This window comes from Macaca fascicularis, chromosome 7 (assembly GCF_037993035.2).
Source record: "Macaca fascicularis isolate 582-1 chromosome 7, T2T-MFA8v1.1".
Classification (NCBI taxonomy): domain Eukaryota; kingdom Metazoa; phylum Chordata; class Mammalia; order Primates; family Cercopithecidae; genus Macaca; species Macaca fascicularis.
The window spans coordinates 148,450,416-148,471,613 of NC_088381.1; the positions used below are offsets into that span (position 1 = coordinate 148,450,416).

The 21,198-nt window shown below is 39.7% G+C and overlaps 1 long non-coding RNA gene across 2 annotated transcripts in view; it reads left to right on the plus strand.

Annotated features, from left to right (window-relative positions):
• The window catches only part of LOC102125908 (uncharacterized), a 60,266-nt gene that overhangs the window by 16,131 nt on the left and 22,937 nt on the right, over positions 1–21,198 (plus strand). Inside the window, exons 3-5 of one of the 2 annotated variants that reach the window (XR_012416328.1) lie at positions 1,083–1,293; positions 4,144–4,277; positions 4,447–4,599. The exons of the other annotated variant lie outside the window; for it this stretch is intronic. This is a non-coding gene — a long non-coding RNA (uncharacterized lncRNA). The remainder of the gene's footprint in view (positions 1–1,082; positions 1,294–4,143; positions 4,278–4,446; positions 4,600–21,198) is intronic. 2 annotated transcript variants of the gene reach the window in all.

The window sequence follows — 21,198 nt, forward strand, 5'->3', positions numbered from 1 at the left end:
TACACCCCAAAACTCCGCGTTTGTGACCCAGGTGCAGGGACAGGCTTGGTTTGCCTCATGGATCACTAATTACAATATATCTAATTCAAATATTACTAGTGTCATGGTATTAAGGAGACAATCTGAAGCATTCCTATCAGTCAATTTGACATGTGATTGGCAAGGTTCCTCTGCCCTTGCCACCTTAGAACGTACCCTATCCCAGGTCAGACCCAAAAGATTCATAGGCACACTTATAGCCTTTATAGTCTCGGCCATAGTCATCCTAGCAACTGCTAGTGTGGCTGTAGCATCTATTACTGAATCAGTAAAAATGTTTCTGTAGATAGTTTGGCCAAAAATGTGTCTAATGAACTTCTCTTACAGCAGGGTACAGATCAAAAGATTCTTGGCCGGACATGGTGGCTCACGCTTGTAATCCCAGCACTTTGGGAGGTCAAGGCGGGCAGATCACAAGGTCAGGAGATCGAGACCATCCTGGCTAACACAGTGAAACCCCGTCTCTATTGAAAAAAAAAAATACAAAAAAATGAGTTGGGCGTGGTGGCAGGAACCTGTAGTCCCAGCTACTCTGGAGGCTGAGGCAGGAGAATGGTGTGAACCCGGGAGCGTGAGCCGAGATTGTGCCACTGCACTCCAGCCTTGGTGATGAGTGAGACTCCGTCTCGAATAAAAAAGATTTTTGCACGTCTGCAAGCCCTCGAGGCTGTCTTGGAATATGTGGGGGAGTGACAAGATGCACTGGCATTCTGTCAACAATTAAACTGCGACTGGGAGCATAAACATATCTGTGTCACTTCTCTACCATGGAATCAATCAATACATAGTTGGGATGAGGTGAAACAATACCTCTGGGGAACTTTTCATGACAATTTAACAGCAGATGTAAAGCAACTTAAAACTAAAATTTTAGAATTCCTTCACACAATACATCTACACACCCAACAAAAAGCCATATGGAAGGGTATGCAAGATCATCTCTCCTGGTTAGATCCCTGCTCCTAGGGGTTACTCTTTGACTGGAAAAGAATGTTGCTAATTATACTCATGATTGTCTTATGTTATTTATTTGCTAATACTAGGATGCAAAGCTAGAATAAGAGCAATGACCACCTCGCTAGACAGACTTGTTGCTGCACACATCTGTACTCTTCAGTCAACAGAACCCGATGCAAAGAACAGAAAAGGGAGAGATGTGGGATTTCAGACAGACTGGTGGTGTGTCTGGAATTTATTCCTTCTGGTGGTTTCTTGGTCTTGCTGACTTCAAGAATGAAGCTGCAGACCTTGGTGGTGAGTGTTACAGCTCTTAAAGGTGGTGTAGACCCAAAGAGTGAGCAGCAGCAAGATTTATCGTGAAGAGCAAAAGAACAAAGCTTCTATGGTGTGGACGGGGACCCAAGTGGGCTGCCACTGCTGGCTGGGGTGGCCGGTTTTTATTCCCTTATTTGTCCCCGCCCACATCCTGCTTATTGGTGCATTTTACAGAGTGCTGATTGGTGCGTTTACAATCCTTTAGCTAGACACAGAGCGCTGATTGGTGCATTTTTACAGAGTGCTGATTGGTGCGTTTACAATCCATTAGCTAGACACTGAGTGCTGATTGGTGCGTTTTTACAGAATGCTGATTGGATAGGCAGAAAAGTTCTCCAAGTCCCCACCCGACCCAGGAAGTCCAGCTGGCTTCACCTCTCAGTGGGAAAAATTTTAAAGATAGTTATACGAAAAAGACGCAAACCTTCTTGGAAGGCTGGTTGGGGGCTGGTTTGCATAAACTCCAGTAATAGATGAAGCTGAAGGCAGCCTAATCCTTACCTTGAGTTAATAGTTTAGGGCACAGATACAAAGGAATGTAGAGTAGTTTATCTAAATAGCTTGTTTACTCATGTGGTCCTAAAACCAACCTTTGATCAACCATGGGTGCATAATTGCTCTCTACTCAGGAGGTGGGCAGTGTCAATTACTCTCTAGTGGTATGTACTCAAGACCTTTGTCATTTAATCTATACTGAATAAATGTAGAGCTTTGCTGGCTGATTGGGGCCACAGCTGCAACTCTACAGCACCCTCCTTGGTGTCTGTAGGTGGCCTGGACCCTCAGCTGGACTGACAGGCAAAATATCTGTGTCACTGTATGTTATTCATCCATTGTTGGGTCAGGGTCTCTGAGACAGACCCCCACATTAACTCATTCAGTATTAACTCAAAGGTCCAAGTCCAAAGTCTCATCTGAGACAAGGCAAATCCCTTTCACCTATGAGTCTGTAAAATCAAATATGAGTTAGTGCCTTCCAAGATACAGTGGAGGTACAGGCATTGGAAAATGCTCCCATTCCAAATGGGAGAAATTAGCCAAAAACAAAGGAGCTACAGGCCCCACGCAAGTCTGAAATCCAGCGGGGGACAGTCATTACATCTTAAAGCTCCTAAAAAATCTCTTTTGACTCCATGTCTCACATCCAGGGTATGCTGATACAAGTGGTAGGCTCCCACAGTCTTGGGCAGCTCTGCCCCTGTGGAATAATCAGGCCCCCTCCCAGATACTTTGATGGGCTGGCATTGAGTGTCTGTGGCTTATCCAGGCACACAGTGCAAACTGTCAGTGGATCTACCATTCTGGGGCCTGAGGGACTGTGGCCTTCTTCTCACAGCTCCACTAAGCAGTGCCCCAGTGGGGACTCTGTGTGGGTGCTCCAACCCCACATTTCCCTTTCCACACTGCCCTAGCAGAGGTTCACCATGAGGGCTCAAACCCTGCAGCAAACTTCTGCCTGGACTTCTGTAGCAGGTGTTTCCATACATCCTCTGAAATCTAGGCAGAAGTTCCAAAACTTCAATTCTTGACTTCTGTGCACCTGCAGGCCCAACACCATATGGAAGCTGCCAAGGCTGGGGATGGCACTCTCTGAAGCAACAGCCTGAGCTGTACATTGTCCCTTTTTAGCCATGGCTGGATGCAGGGCACCAAGTCCCAAGACTGTACAAAGTAGCAAGGTCCTGGGCCCAGCCCATGAAACCATTTTTCCCACTAGGACTCCAGGCCTGTGATGGGAGGGGCTGCTGTGAATGTCTCTGACATGCCCTGGAGACATTTTCCCCATTATCTTGGCAATTAACATTTGGCTCCTAGTTACTTATGCAAATTACTACAGCAGGCTTTAATTTCTCCCCAGAAAATGGGTTTTTCTTTTCTATCTCATTGTCAGGCTGCAAATTTTCCAAACTGTTATGCTCTGCTTCCCTTTTAAACATAAGTTCCAATTTCAGATAATCTCTCTCAAGTTCAAAGTTCCACAGATCTCTAGGGCAGGGGCGAAATGCTGCCAATCTCTTTGCTAAAGCATGGCAAGAGTGACCTTTGCTCCGGTTCCCAATAAGTTCCTCATCTCCATCTGAGACCACCTCAGCCTGGACTTCATTGTCCATATTACTATCAGCATTTTTGTCAAAACTATTCAACAAGTCTCTAGGAAGTTCCAAACTTTCCCACATCTTCCTATCTTCCTCGGAGCCCTCCAAACTGTTCCAACCTCTGCCTGCTACCCAATTCCAAAACCGCTTCCACATTTTCAAGTACCTTTATAGCAGTTCCCCATTCCTAGTACTAACTTACTGTATTAGTCCGCTCTTACACTTCTATAAAGATACTACCCAAGACTGGGTAATTTATAAAGAAAATATTTGATTCACAGTTCCGCATGGCTGGCGAGGCCTCAAGAAACTTACAATCATGGCAGAAGGAGAAGCAAACACCTTCTTCGCAAGGTGGCAGGACAAAGTGTGCGTGAGCACAAAAAAACGTGCCATTTATAAAACCATCAGATCTTGTGAGAATTGACACACCACCATGAGAACAACATGGGGGATACTGCTTCTATAATCCAATCACTTCCCTTTCCCTTCCTTGAAACATGGAAATTACAGGTCCTCCCCTTGACATGTGTGGATTACAATTTGAGATGAAATTTGGGTGGGGACACAGAGCCATACCATATCAATTCTCTAATCCTTGGAATTTGTAAATGTTACCTTATTTGAAAAAAGGGTCTTTGTAGGTATGATTAAGTTAAGGATCTTGAGATTTAGGGCATTGTCTTGGATTATCTGTCTGGACCCTAAATAGCATCATTAATGTCCTTGTAAGAGGGAGATCTGACACACAGAGAAGAGTAGAAGGCCATGTGACCAGAGATGCAGAGATTGGAGTAATGCAGCCACAAACCGAAGCTGGAAGCCATCAGAACTCGGAAGAGGCAAGAGATCGATTCTTCTATGGAGGTGATACCTTCATTTCTGTTTGGTGAAACTGATTTTGGACTTCTGGCCTCCAGAACTGTGACAGAATACATTTCTGTTGTTTTAACTCATCTAGTTTGTAATTTGCTTCAGAGGCCACAGGATGACTAACACAGTATACTGCTTATGACTGTGGATTCTCTTCTCACAGGCCTACATCACCCTAACCTGAAAAGGGAAAGAAGGATGTGAAGAAAATAATATAGGAGGAGGAAGAATGAAGAAACAGAGGGCAAGAAAAAGAAGAGACTAGGAAGAGTAGATGAAGCAAGATAAAGTGGAGGAGAAATCTCTTTACTGAATGGTAGGTCATATACAAATTATACTGGGGAAAAGTGAAATTTGGCCCGTAAATTCCACATCTACCTACATGGTGAACATTGAGGGTATGCCTAGGTCCTAAGAGGAATTTGTCTTTAAAAATCTTCATGAATCATTTAACAGTTTTAATGGTAACTGTGATGAGAAAAATTTCAGTAAGCTACATTAAAACTGTTAAATGATTTATTTAACTAAGGGGTCAAAACAGTGACCCCTTAGTCATCAAGCACTTAGGGTTGATTTGGCAATGCTACACATCCTTCAAGATTCTGTTCATAATCTACTTCCTCTATAAAATCTTCTTTGACCTCTACTTTTTCCATTTTCTGAATTTGCATTCCATGCACAGGAACTATGTCTGTTATTTCTGCTCTTCCAATAATAATAACAAAAAGCCCACAGATGCTGCTAAATATCTTAAAATATACAAGCAAATACTTATGATAGTTTTATATCTCCTCCAGCAGTCTGCATAGGGCAGGACTATAATAGAGTCCTTGTGGTGACTGACGGACTAACCACTATTCTGAGGCCAATAATACAGATGGTTTCATCTGTTTCATCTTGTATCTTCTACCTACATATCATACTGTACAATGATGATTGGTATTGAGAATTATATCCCTCAGGCATGCCAGGTCTAAATCATAAAAAAATAGATTGATAAAATTCATTGTCTTGCTAGTTGAGAAAAACTACATATATATTTTAGGAAGATTTCCAACTGGAAGAATTGAAGCCAGGATGCATTTCTCATCATCCTAATTTAATGCAATTAACTGCAACCCTCAAGTCCCAAGTATTCAAAGCATCAGAAGAATTGCTTTATTAACCAAAGATTCAAAGGGTTAGCCTATAAATATACCTGAAGGTACCTACTTTCTGGTATTGATTTCCCACTGTGTGGCAAGTCTTAGCGTAAACGTGGTATAAAACAAGCTTATTTTTTAGTTGATTATACGTTACCGGCTTCAAATTGCTCAGAGGAAAGTCAGGATTCGTGGGCTTGTTTATATTTTTTACATTGCTCATTTACATCCAGTGTAACTGAAATTGAAGTTCAGTTCTGTAAACTATCCCACAGTATGTACTCAGATAACTGCCCACATGCAAAACATTAGGTACACACAGGGCTAAATAATTTAGTCAAGAGGCTGGGCACGGTGGCTCATGCCTGAATCCCAGCAAGTGGATTACTTGAGGTCAGGAGTTCAAGACCGGCCTGGCTAACATGGTGAAAAGCCATCTCTACTAAAAATACAAAAATTAGGCAGGTGTGGTGGCACGTGCCTGTAATTCCAGCTACTCGGGAGGCTGAGATGGGAGAATCGCTTGAACTCAGGAGGTGGAGGTTGCCGTGAGCCCAGATGGTGCCACTGCACTCCAGCCTGGGTGACAGAGTGAGTCTCTGTCTCAAAAAAAAAAAAAAAAAAAAAATTTAGTCAAGGACACACAACTGTTTGTAATCCTTCATGATTTTACATTTAATGTTTATTATTATTATTATTATTTTTAAGCATAAGAAAACCAAAGGCACATTGTTGGCATTCCTATCACATCAAAACAATGAATATAAATCACATCATACAAGTAAGAATCAGAAATATAGAGAATGGGAATAAATTATACAAGGAACTCATTAACATACCTCCAAACAGAAAACTAGGACCTAAAAAAAGTAAACCTTAGTGAAACAACAGCTGCTCTTATGAAAATCCATATATTCTAATAGTACAGTATTATAGCCTTTCCCACCTTGGAAAAATTACATTATAGTTATGTGGCCCATATTAAGGTTTCTTTGGGCTTTTATTAATAAAAAAGTATTTCAAAAGGATAAGCTTTTGAAACTGGACATTTAGCTATCCACTAAGTCAAGTTGATTGAGAAAAACTTCCATTTTTTTTCCTCTGGCTCTTTTAGAATGTTCCAAAAGAATGATTCAGAGAAACTATAAATAAAAGAAATATGATCAAATTTGTAAAATGTAAAGCACCTCCCCATGTTATCTATATATCTAAACCATGATGCAGTAATGTCAGTCACTTGTCCCATGCATTTCTATTTTGATGACCTGAATTAGGCCTGAATAATGAGTATAACTAAAAGGCCCACACACTATGGAAAGCTTAGCAAGTTCTAAGCAGGGAGGGAAAGGTCCTTGCTTTGGCTGATTTTACCAGGTTCCTCTTTTCTACTTTCCAAAAAGAATCCAATAGGTCATAGTCTGTTTTTCTGTCTGTTAATGATAGTGTGCTTAAAGTTCTACTAGTAGTTTCTGGAACTCTTTAACCTCACAGTCATCCTGAGAGAACTCTGCCCCTGAAGGGGAAAATAATTTTTCTTCACCCAGGGCCTTTTTCCTTGTATTAATATTAATATCCCATGAGAATATTAGCTCTGGAGGAAAGAATTTGGTGGCAAAATTCCATATTTACTCATGAAATCCACCCCCAACTTCCACTCACACATTTTAATAGAACACTCAAAAGAAAAGCTCCCCATTCCTCCCTCTCTTCCTGGACACTTCCCTTCAGCTTCATCTGACACCCACGGTTTTCCCCCTTTTTCTCTGCTTGAATCAAAAAACAATTTTTACTAGCAGAGCCTTCTTTCAGTAGAGTGTACCCTGTATTTGATAGGGCAGAAAAGTATTTAAATTTTTTTTAAAAAATTGCTTGGCATTGGCTGGAGTGTAGAAACAGAAAATGGAGTCAGTTACTGCTTAAGCCCCCAGCATCTAACCCCACCTGGCTGCTCTTTGTTCCCTCTCTTGGGTCACAGAGAAGATAGGCATAGCAAAACCTGACGCACCATCAAGGCTCCATGAGATTTAAGCAGTGTAGTGTGGTTGACAGCTGCCTTCCATCCTTCGTTTCCTGGAAATACTATTTAACACACCCTCTATGAGAGAGAGAAAAAGACTCATTGGTGCCATTGATTCTTTAAAATAATTTTTTAAAATGACACTTTGCATATGTAGCTGAGTGACAAAACATATGGATTCTAAAGCAACACATACTGTCTGCATTCCAATTTGGGCCCCATGCTTACCAAAATGTGATCTTGGGTAAGTTACTCAATTTCACTGTCCCTCAATTTCCTCATATAAGATACATTCTTGAATGAAAATGATAATAATATTAACCACATAGGGTTGTTGTGAGGATTGAGTTAAAATATTTAAAGCTCTTCTGAATACTGTTTGCATATAGAACATGATACTTGTTAGGTATAGAGTAAACAATATCCCATTTTTTGATACACAGGTAGATTTGAAGACATGCTTATAACAACATATCTATTTCTATGTATCTGAACTGGCATTCAGTAAATATTTGATGAATTAATGCAATCTAACAGAATAAATATGCTAATGCCAGAGTCCAGTGAGCTTTGTCACTCATTGTTCTACAGCTTCTGTGATTTGTTGCTGATTAATAAATAGAGACAGAACCTCAGAGTTTATGGATGAAGTGCATAAGGCCTAGATGGTAAGAAACATTTATGATGAGCCTCTGTGTGCCAGGTTCTAAGGCTGACACTTTTCATGAGCCATTACATATAAGTCTCCTAACAGCTCTTTTAAGGCAGATACAATTAGTTCCTTTATAGAAATAAGAAAAATGAAGCTCAGAAATGTTAAGAAAATTACCCCAAATCACACAGTTAGTAAGTTGTGCAAGAGGAAGGATTCTAATCCTACACTATTTTTAAGCAAAGTATAACATGTAAAAAGGAGGTGGAGGGTAGATTATGCAAGTAAAATGATTTTACAGACAGGTCATTATTGAATAAAACATTGAAATACAAGGTATATTTTCATACTGCTGATAAAAACACACCTGTAACTGGGAACAAAAAGAGGTTTAATTGGACTCACAGTTCCACATGGCTGGGGAGGCCTCAGAATCATGGCGGGAGGTGAAAGGCACTTTTTACATGGCAGCGGCAAGAGAAAAATGAGGAAGAAGCAAAAGCAGAAGCCCCTGATAAACTCATTCAGATCTCATGAGACTTATTCACCATCACGAGAATATCACAGGAAAGACTGGCCCCCATGATTGAATTACCTCCCCCTGGGTCCCTCCCACAACACGTGGAAATTCTGGGAGGTACAATACAAGTTGAGATTTTGATGTGGACACAGTCAAACCACATCATTCTGCCCCTGGCCCCTCCAAACCTAATGTCCTCACATTTCAAAACCAATCATGCTTTCCCAACAGTCCCCAAAAGTCTTAACTCAGTTCAGCCTTAACCCAAAAGTCCACAGTCCCAAGTCTCATGACACATGGCAAGTCCCTTACAACTATGAGCCTGTAAAATTAAAAACAAGCTAGTAACGTCCTAGATACAATGAGGGTTCAGGTATTGGGTAAATACAGCCATTCCAAATGGGAGAAACTGGCCAAAACAAAGGGGTTACAGGGTCCATGCAAGTCATAAATCCAGTGTGGCAGTCAAATGTTAAAGTTTCAAAATGATCTCCTTTGACTCCAGGACTCATATCCAGGTCATGCCAACGTAAGAGGTGGGTTGCCATGGTCTTGGGCAGCTCTGTTCTTGTGGCTTTGCAGGGTACAGCCTCCCTCCCAGCTGCTTTCATGGACTGGTGTTGAGTGTCTGTGGCTTTTCCAGGCACACAGTGCAAGCTGTTGGTGAATCTATTATTCTGGGTTCTGGAGGATGGTGGTCCTCTTCTCACAGCTCCACTGGACAGTGCCCCAGTAAGGACTCTATGTGAGGGTTCTGACCCCACAGTTCCCTTCTGCACTGCCCTAGCAGAGGTTCTCCATGAGGGCTCTGCCCCCGCAGCAAACTTTTACCTGGGCACCCAGGCATTTCCATCCATCTTCTGAAATCTAGGCAGAGGTTCTCAAACCTCAGTTCCTGACTTCTATGCACCCAGAGGCTCAACACCACGTGGAAGCAGCCAAGGCTTGGGGCTTCCACTCTCTGAAGCCACAGCCCGACCTGTACACTGGTCCCTTTCAGCCATGGCTGGAGTGGCTGAGCCCCAGGGCATCAAGTCCCTAGGCTACACACAACAAGGGGACCCTGGGCCTGGCCCGGGAAACCATATTTTCCTCCTGGGCCTCCAGGCCTGTGATGGGAGGGGCTGCCGAGAAGATCTCTGACATGGCCAGGAGACATTTTCCCCAGAAAATAGGTTTTTCTTTTTTATTGCATAGTAAGGCTGCAAATTTTCCAAACTTTATGCTCTGCTTCCCTTATAAAACTGCATGACTTTAACAGCACCCAAGTCACCTCTTTAATGCTTTGCTGCTTAGTAATTTCTTCTGCCAGATACCCTAAATCAGCTTTCTCAAGTTCAAATTTCCACAAATCTTTAGGACAGGGGCAAAATGCCACCTGTCTCTTTGCTGAAACATAACAAGCGTCGCCTTTACTCTAGCTCCCAACAAGTTCCTCATCTCCACCTGAGACCACCTCAGCCTGGACCTTTATTGTTCAAATTGCTATCATCATTTTGGGCAAAGCCATTCAACACGTCTCTAGGAAGTTCCAAACTTTCCCACATTTTCCTGTTTCCTTCTGAGCCCTCCAAACTGTTCCAACCTCTGCCTGTTACCCAGTTCCAAAGTCACTTCCACATTTTCAGGTATGTTTTCAGCAACGCCTCACTCTACTGGTAACAATTTACTGTATTAGTCCATTTTCATGCTGCTGCTAAAGACATACCCAACACTGAGAAGAAAAAGAGGTTTAATCGGACTTACAGTTCTACATGGCTGGGGAGGCCTCGGAATCATGGCAGGAGGCAAAAGGCACTTCTTACATGGCAGCGGCAAGAGAAAAATGAGAAAGAAGCAAAAGCAGAAACCCCTGATAAACCCATTAGATCTTGTAAGACTTATTCACTATCAGGAGAACAGCATGGGAAACACCGGCCCCCATGATTGAATTACCTCCCCCTGGGTCCCACCTACAACATGTGGGAGTTCTCAGAGATACAATTCAAGTTGAGATTTGGGTGGGGACACAGCCAGACCATATCACAAGGCTTATAATTCAAAGATGGTTTGGTCTCTCTTAGCATTAGCTTTGCGAGATTCAGACTCTATATTGTCCGCTTTAATCCTGTGCCGAATGTTATTTTATACTTCAACAGTATATTCATAAACTATAGAAATGGAAAGTGACTCAGTTATTCAACTTCCTCAGTTAACAGCAAAGAGCCATGAGAGGTAAAATGGCAGGCTCAGTGTCACATCACAATTAGTGACAGACACAGACAGGATTTCTCTGGACCTAACACTAATCTCCTTACAGTAGTCAGGATAGCCAACCAGAGACTGCAGTTTTAAATCCATCCATTTAGATGTATGTAGATGCTAGTCCACCTTAAATAGTCAAATTCCTACTTTAGTATCTAAATCTAAAAAGGGTATTAGAGTAATTCTTAATATTATCTGGGATGACAAAATAAACACGAATATTCTCTAGTAATAAAAGTAGGTAGACTTAATACTTAGGAGCTTTTATTTTTAAAACCTGACCAAAATTCTGGTATAGCTGTTATCTTGTCAAGGGACAAAGAGAGTTAAATGTAGTTTGGGTGATAGAATTCTTTTTTAAAGAAAAAGTGCCGCTCCTTTTTTTTTACGAAGAGAGGAGTTAAAAGCATCCTGTTTTTTCCAGATTGCATTCATTCACTAAATATTTATATTTACCCAAACAACTATAATAGCAGAAATGCTACATCCTTTGCACATTTTTCCGATATCTATTACAGAGCTGGGCTTTTAGTAGTCACCGATTGGTGGTGTCTTTTCCTATGTTTAGTATGTTGGATAACTTCAAAACAAAAGTCATTGATGTTATGTCAGCTACTACTGATGTACTGCTATAGAGACAAAGAAGCATATGGTTCTTGACTATTCCAATGCTTGTGTTGTCCAGAAACATGCAGTGTAGTATGCACTTTCTTAGTTATAATGTCATCAGTAACATGAAGTACAATGGCAGTTTCTATCATTGTGCATGCACCAGAGGCTTAGAATGAATAGCACTCTTACCAGGCTGACAAGCATCAAGTTGCATTATGGTATCTATACTAAAAAACTGGCACTATCTAACTATAGCATAGGGCCTAGGAAGCTTTGTTAATATGAGTGACAAGACACATGAAAAGCACATTATCCACTGCTTCAACAACAGTGCATCACCCGACATATCAGCTGAAAAAGCCGAACCTTGGGAAGCTCAAACTTTATGACCTAAATTTCAAAATGTGCCAAACATCACTTTAGTAGAAAGGGTTGTGAATTGCAATGGCAATGTAGAGAGAGAGGAAATAGTAAAGGTAAAGAAACAAAGAGGGACAGAAGTACACAATTCTAAGTGATTTTCATAGCAGACACTTAGCCCAAGTAAGCAAATACATTGCTAAATGACAAGAAATTGGCATGTGAGGTAAGCAAGTTTCTCGAGCCAAATATCTTAAAATAAAAGATCACTGGTGGGATAAAGAGGCAACCAAACCACAACCAGCTTGTACATTAGCCAAATATTGGCAGGTCAAGAAGGCTCAGCAAAGATTAACCTGCCACATCCTATAGGGGGTGAAGCTCAACTTACTGAGGATGATATTGAAAAGTCAACGATCAGGGAACAATTGATGTTATTTATCATTATGAGTCTCTCCACTTTCCCTAAAAACCCACACTGCAAAGCCAACTTAGAATTTAAGGGAGCAACATTACAATCTCAGGATTTTGTTCCACATTAACCATCCAGTGGACAGTCCTGTGGAAGCATGTGATGATGACAGATATATATATATACACACACACACAGAAATCCACAAGTATAATGGCCGACACACACTCAGGCCTTCAGCTGTAGACTTGCACAAACACAAAAGAGAAATAATGCATGCAATGACAGCACAGATACTCTACTAATATCTTTTAAGGCAAAATCAGCATATTTCATGCTCAGTAAATCAGTTATTAATAGTGGTGACATAGGGATGTTATCTGATTGGTGTGGTTTTCATGCCATTCATGGCACTGAAGGCATGATTTAAACTATCACGCAGAAGTTCCAAGAACAACACTGTGATGTGAATTTAAATGAATACAATCAAGCTAGTGGTTCTGTGAAGTGCTGAAAGACTGCAAATTTGGCCACTAAAACCAGTTAATAAACACACTTTGCTCACTGTGGTCAGGAAAGATGGTTGGGAGTATAGATGGAGTTAGTTCAGTTAGTAAATGTATTTTGAACACTTACTGTATGTCAGCCACAGTACCAGGCAAAACACAATGCCTTTCTTCAAAGAGGTTACTGTCTAGTGAAACATTTTATAATTTAGAAATACAGTGACATGTTTGTAGCAGCTATATGTAATTTAATAAGCTGCTTTCTAGGTACCATTAGTTATGTCTGGCAATTTTCTATGCAACTTTTAAAGCTTCAGATTCTGGATAAAATATTGATTGAAAGAGTTAAGAAGTTCAACAGGTGATGGTATCAAAACGATAAAACCCCTCATCTTGGTTCTTTTTTCTTTTTTTTTCTCTGAGACAGGGTCTCGCTCTGTTGCCTTGGCTACAGTACAGTGGCACAATCACAGCTCACTGCAGCCTTGATCTCCAGGGCTCAAGCGATCCTCTCACATCAGCTTCTCAAGGAGATGGGACTACAGGTGTGTGCCACCATGCCCAACTAATTTTTGTATTTTTTGTAGAGATGGGGTTTTTACCAAGTTGCCTAGGCTGGTCTCAAACTCCTGAGCTCAAGCAATCTGCCTGCCTTGGCCTCCCAAAATGCTGGAATTATAGGCGTGAGCCACTGCACCCAGGCAATCTCAGTTCTCATTTATACAATTTTTTTCTATATGCTAGACCTCTGGCTACTAATTATAAAATGTATGGCAAATATCAAAGTGGTGATGATTTACCTTGATCAAACCTTACCAAGACCTGCTTGGGTTATCCATGTTACCACATGGGTCCTCACACAAATTACAGGTCACTTGGGAATTAGCTCCCATGATGCTATCAGCAGACGGTAATTATTCTGTTGGTAAAAGGCAGTTTTGCTTTGTTAAATTGATCAAACATTTATGTAAAGTCATGGTATTGATATCAGTATCAGAATGAACATGGATCTCACTCTGTTGATTGCCACTTTGATGGCATCAGTTATCACCTTAGGAAGGTGGGTAATTTCATACACATTTGAAAGGACGAAAGAAGATACCACTCACATCCATGCTTTCAACATGAGGGTTACAGCCCACAGGAAGATTTTAACTTATTCTCCTTTAGACTCCTTCTTTGTTTCCAGTTCACTTGTAATGACTCTCCAAGAAGAGCAATAAAGTATTGAACATTTAGCCTGAACATCTGTTGGAACGAATATTGCATGGGAAAGTTTTTCTATATCTGCTCTGTGGTATCGGTGTCTACAACTGCACATTCCTCTAAGAAATACAGTCCCAAAACAGAAAGGGTAGAGAAATCTGACCTCAATTGTGGTCATTAGTGTGAGAAATAACACATTGTCTGCAGCTCAAAACCAGTGGAATCAAGGTAGCCCCAGGAAGAAGTTGGCAGCCATTGTGGACAGCTGTCCCTCAGTGGCTCCAGTACTGCGTTGTTCTCACGTGAGATCTGTCTATGAGAAGTTCAGTCTATATCCAGTAATGGTTCTGAGAATCTGAATCTCATCTTCAGTTAATACCCAACAAATGATACATTTTCACATACATATACACAAGATCCTTGCTTCTGGAAAGTAAAGGCTGCCCAAAAACAAAATGAGAAGAATCATTATTGGGTTGTATGGCTTTGCCTTTAGTATTTATCTCAAAATGGGTCAAGGATAACACGAGGGTCTTGGCTCTCTTATTTGATATTATCTCAATATACAGAACTTTTAGATCCCTCTTCCTTTCCAAAAGTCCAATTTCATTCCTTTTTCTGAGAAGAGCAATAAACAGTGAAACATGAATGAGTAATGAAAGTTTAGCATAGTCAAGTCTAGTTGTACCAAGTTCAAATTGTGTATAACTATTATAATTGCTATTAGGAATTATGAATTATGCATACTGAAACCTGTAGGTCTAGTTAACCAACTTTATCAGCATACCAAGTAAATAAGTTATACAGAAATTCGTAAAAATCACAAAGTTAAGACTGGTAATATATACTAGAGACTTTTTTAGCCAATTAAATAAGATTTGGCACATGATAGGTCCACAAGAATTTAGTGATGAATGAATAAATGGACAGATGATTGAATTAAGGGAAATAATGCTTTCTTGAGTGGAAGGCCACTAGTGCTGAGGAAACTTAGGAATTGAAGTATGTAATTGTTGGCATATGTGCCTGTTCAATGATGGGAAGTTTTTCCAAAGTAGATAACAGCAGGTGTAATAAAATGCATGTGTATATTCATGTAGGCTGTTTTTAAAAGACATTATCTACATTACCACTTGGTACAAATTCCAAACCATAAAATCACTGAAGACATTTTAAACACAGTTTGAGGAGCTATGCTGTTTGCTCCATTTACTTGGTTTTGTTATTTATGCAAGACCTGTACATTCTAGTACTTTAACTGTTGCAATTGGCTGGAAGGGTGGGGAGTCCTTAGCAAAGCTTCTATTCTTGAAAATATTTAGACATTTTCGAATCGGAAAATTCTGGGTAGGTTTTCCTGTAGTCCATTCCTAAACAATAAGGGGAGGGGCATCAACTTGATTACAAACAAATATTTCATATTATCAATTATATTTAAGGGGGGTACACACTGTAAGATAAAAGGCCAAGACAAATCATATATGGCTATCAGCTATCAGTCTTTCAGGGACAACAAGATGCAAAGGTAGAAAAGAATCCCTGATCTTGATGTCGACATTGAAGTAAAGCTGGATGAGATTTAAATATCAAGGAATCATCAAATTAAAATCTTCCTTCACATGACAATGTCAAAGTCTGGAAATGTTACCCTGAAACACAGTGGTTGACTGTGAGCCACTGGTATAGAGAAGAAAAAATGAAATTGCATGTGAAATGTCAATGTGGAATCATTGCCCCAAATCAGGTTGCTCTGAAGTTCCTGGGAGAGAGAAAACAGAATTACAACTTGACTCTAAAGACATTTGCAACCTTTATAATCAAATACTACTTCTGTCCTTCAAACCAAACAGAAGAACTATACTATAGGCCTTGATTTAATTGGATGTCTTGATGATGATCCTGATGAATGGGGAGAGTCCTGGCAGAGTCTTTTAGAAAGAGGAGGTGGGAAGTAACTTCTAGTAGTTAATCAAGCATTTTTGGAAATGACTTTAAGACCTTCACTTGGGTGAGCCTCAGGACTGAGTCACAGCTCAGACACCTGGGAGAACACATGATACTGGAAATCAAATTAAAAAGAAAATACTCTTGTACTTCACCTGGAAAATAGCCACTTTCATATTTTTGTTTTGGGATAGGCACTAAAACTCAGAGAAGACTATAATAAAATGAATGTCAAGGCAGGGTTCTTGAAGTTGACCATTGATCAGAATCACCTGGAGGATTTGTTACAGCATAGATCGTTGGCGCCATCCCCAAAGCTTCTGAATCAATAGGTCTGGGGATAGCTAGAGAATATGTAATTCTAACAAGCACCCAGGTGATACTGCTGCTGCAGGTTTTGAGACCACCCTTTGTGAACCATTGCTTTCAGGAATCGTTGAACAAAAGGATATGTATCTTCCTCGCAAAACTATGATTTACCCTCAGTGGAATCCAATCCGTGAGTTTACACGCAGTTAAAATTAAGAAATGAGCAATGACCACCACTGTTAATTTGGAACAGTCAAACTAACCTCACAAAAGACTTCTCCAGTGGAAAAAAAAATGGGAAACTCTTTCCACGGTACACACTGGCTTTATTGGCTGTGGTCTTGGTCAAAGCACAGAATGAACCTTGGCCAGCAGCATGAGGTCTCTCAAGCTGCAGCTGTTGGGTGGAGGCTGCTCTGCCAGTGACTCTGGGCAGGAAGTGCCTCGTTAGAACTGTTGCATCTATTTTACTAAGGCCAGAGGGGGGAAAAGAAAGAAAGAAAGAAATCTGTAGGTTTCTCCAAACCTCTTTTAATGCCCACCTTCCTAAAGCCACCATGTTAGATGACTTTGCTACCCATCACTGTTTTATTTCTGGTAACTAACAGCTTGAGGTTCATTAAGATGGGAAGTTTCAAATATGCTAAGTCATAAATCAAGCCTGTATCTTCACTCACAGTGGAATTAATGACAGCATAAATAAAATGAAAATCCAAAATGACAGACAAGCACAGGGCACCCCGAATGAAAAACATCAGAAAGCTGATCACTTTGCACCCAGATCCAAACTGCTAGCCAGCAGTCTATAAAGAACATGAAGGATTAGCGCAACTTTCATCAGAAATGTGACTTTATAGAGCACATCAAGTTCAACAGGACTTCTCACAATGCTTCTTTCCAGGACCCTGCATCACATAAAGGATGAGGTGCTACCACAGTTTTTTCCTTCCAGTAAACAGTTTAAAATGTGTGTTATTAAAGGCAACCCAGCTTCCTCTGTGTTCATATCATTTTACAGAACTCCTGCCATCCTTCATTCCCTTACCCAGCTAAGTGCTGAGCAACAATGGACAAACAAAATCTAAACTAGAATAACCACTACCCTAGGGATAACACTGAATAAGAGTTATGCAGTATGATCTGATAATAGCTGGCTTCAAGAGCTAAGAAGGGAGGAAAGAAGCTTGTAAAGGGGATATATTTGAAATTGTAATTTTAAATCAAATGTGCAATTGGACACACATTTTGGGAATTGCTCTTTTGGCTATTAGGTGATGAAGGTGATATGAATAGGTTCTCTGATATATGAAGTACCTACAAATACTGTATTAAAAACAGCTGTGTATTATCATACAAGGATGAAGAGTAATGATCTTATTTTACCAAGAGAAGTCTTTCACACCTGGTTAATAGATCAGCTCACATCTTAAGAAAAATAACAAAAGTGTTTCATGTAATAATCTCACTAACTCCTTATGCTTGTGATTATCCTGTTATCTTAAAATACATGCACAGGGCAAGTGAGTATGACTCTAGCCCACAGGTGGGCCCTAAAAAAGGACAGAAAGTTGCTTCTAAAGATCACTGAGGAGAGGACTGGATACCGGAGAAGGATATCAAAGAGAGCCAGACTGGGAGAGATGAAATATTTCCAATAGAAATACAGTATCTCAAGGACAAAGAGATGCACTGTTTCGAAGTACAAATTTTCGCATTATTGGCAAAGTGTCTCGCACTTTTGAAAGCCATTTGAATGCTTGGTGGCTTCAAATGACTCACAAGTACACGTGACTCTCGGTTTAAAAATTTGTAAGAAAAAAAAAAAGAAAACTGTATAATTTGATGGAAAACCTAATACTATCAAAATTAAACTTGGCATTTTTTTTAAGCAAGCATGATTTTAAGAAAATATTAAATCATTATGTAAAGAAGATTGTGAGCTAGTGATTAAGGAACATATAACATTATCCTACTTTCCCTCAGAATGTTTTTTTACTTTAAAATTGTAACATCCGAACTGTTGGTAGTTCAGTATCCACTAGTTTTGTTAAAATATATATATATATTGCCTCAAGCCAGTATTCTGATCTTTATTTCCAATGAAGTATACAGCTAAGATGACATAGAGTTCCAATATGTAAGGATAAATTGTAACTTTAATTTTATTTAAATAATACCAGTCAAACTGCTTCACTAAAAGTAATTAAAAATGAGAGGGCGACAAGTTGTGGGGTCGTATGGGGCAACAGAAGATAGACAGCCTAGCATCTGTCTGTTTGAGAAAAAGAGAGCATTCGTCCAGAGAATGGCAATTGGCAACTGTGTAACTTCAGTTTCCTGAAACATAGCAAGTTATGTTGTAAGTACAGGTGATAGATATTGCAAGGCTCTGTTTGGACTATAGTAGCATTTCCCACCTCCCAACATTCTCATTTATATGCTCAGAGACATTAGGTTCTACATTATAAAAAATGGAGGCCATCAGATGATATATTGTTTCAAACATCTTCCTGAAAGGCAGCTAACATGTAGCTAACATGCAGTTTAGAAATCCAGTATATTCCTGTAGAGAGCAAGTTCACATCCACAATTATCACAGGGCTTTGCACCCACATCAGAATCCAGCTATGTTAGAGAAGAAAAGATGTCCAACCACAGAAGTATCCCTAGGGTTTTAGTCATAAGAATGGCCAAAGACATATGCAATATAAATCATTTCCTAATTTGCTACTTCTGAAAAGAAATGCAGGGGCTACAAACCCTAAAGTCGGCCCTTATAGTGTGGGTCGAACAGTTACTAGACTTCAGAGGTCCACAGTAGGGGCTATCCTGGTAGAACACTAAGGGTGACTTGTGCTGGGCTTGAATTTAGGTAGGATATGGCCATAGGTTTAGATATAGCAGGAGAAGCCAATAGGGGCAGATGAGGGCCAGATGAGGTTAGAACTAGAAGGTGCGGCTGGTTTCGCCAAAGAGCAGATTGGTTTACTTTGTTACTAATCAAAAGCTAGGGTGAATTTTCTGAATTTATTTGGGGGCTTGGAATCTAAAGTTCTGCTTTTCCATGTAAGCATTTCTTCCAGCCTTAAATTAGATGTGTCGTGTTTTGTAAGGAAATGAAACTAAATGGAATCTTTCGTGGTTTAAATTTCTTTTGTCAAATAGGGATAAGTTGATATGTTTCTATTGCTAAACATTTGAGAACTTAAACGTTGAAAGATGGAGCTATTTTCATATCATACTTTGGTGCATGAAATGCCTTTATATACAAACTTTCCCAAATTTCCTTTCCAGCTAAGGTTCATAATTTAGTTTTGATCCAAGAAAACCAGATGCTTTCGTGAGAACAGCTTCCTCATTTGAAGGCCATGAAAAATCACAAATTTTCTGTTTTGTTTTAAATTGAGAGAAAACACTGGAACAGTCTGTCTGGGGAGGGGGTGTAAGACTCTTGGAAAATTACTCAAAGATCATTCACATTCTTGGCTACCATAGGATGTGTAGCTGCATTTATAATAAGAACAAATCCTGAGTAAAACAATTTGAGGTATTTATTCCTTCCTAAAAAAAAAGAGTTTGCTAAGTAAATGTGCCATCTCCTTATATGTTAGAATTTGGTCCTATTTTAAACACGATGTGTTATCTAACTACAAAATTCAATACAGATTAGAGAAAATGTAACAACTACTAAATGGCTCTAAATGTACTTTGCATATCACTGAACCGAGACTCAAAATGAAAAATGCACTTACCATACTTGAAAGGAGAAAAATGAAGAAAAGTAGGTTCATTTTCTTAAGTAGGTAGGCATTTTTTATACATGTAAACTTTAAATGCTGTATGTGTACTATTTTATTAAGTTATAGATTTTAGCTCTTTATTAGTAAAAATAGGTAGGTAAACTATAACAATAAGAAAAGTTAGTGGTTCTGAGAAACTGGGTGCATAAAACGTTACATAACCAACTGGTTTTCAGCCTTCCAGTCAGACACTAGTCAAAGAAATAATATGACCTTAGCCAATGGGAAAAACATCAAGCCAGATTTCTCCCAGCTGTGTTTCTCCCCTGTAGCCTTCAGCAACTTCAGTGGAAGTTCAGTGTGTTTAGGGAGAAAGATGGCCAGAAGAATCAAATTATTAAACCAAAAAGGTCAACCTTCAAATTAAGTATTGGACCAGGCTTACTGCAGAATAAGGTTTATCCTTCCCAGTGTCCCTGTGCTACAAGCAATATGGTGGACCAGCTATCATTCAAACAGGGCCGATATCCCATGTAATGGAGGCTATCCTGCCAAAAGGGTGAGTAAAGGAAAGAAGTTGTTGGCTTTAAGATGCACAAATCAAGCTATTAATGTTTCCTTGGCATTCTTTTTGATTTCCAACTCAAGGGTAGGGTAACTGCAAGAGATAGGAAAAATCCTCAGAGGAGACAGGTCCCTGGATTCAATTCTATATAAATAGGAGGCCAAGGAATTTTGAAAAATTATTGTTCACAAAAAGTTGACTTTGCCTTTGAAGTTCTTGTGTGTTCCATATTTAAGTCAGACACCTTCATTCATCCAACAGTAGCACAGGGCATTCAATAACATGATATAATGGGTTTTTTTTTTTTTTTAAGATTGAAAAAGTTATTTCATAAGATTCCTCTCCATTCTGTTATAAAATCACTGGCTACTATGTTTTCAAGGATTTCTCAAGTAAATAATTTGAGTTACTTTACATTTTCAGGTCTAATTGGTTTGGTGCAATTTTTTTTAAGTGAACACAGATGCACTAATAATGGTTTAAATCAGTTCTTATTGAAGAGAATGGACTGCATGAAGGCCCTACTAATACATAAAAGAAAAAGTTATTTAACTAACATTTATCCATAGGATTTAAATAAAACCTGTTGATTTTCCCTCGTATATTCTTCTCTGCTGGTTATTTAGGACCAGGGAGATAAAATATTTTGATGTTGGTCAAACCATCAATGGAAATAAATTCTCAAT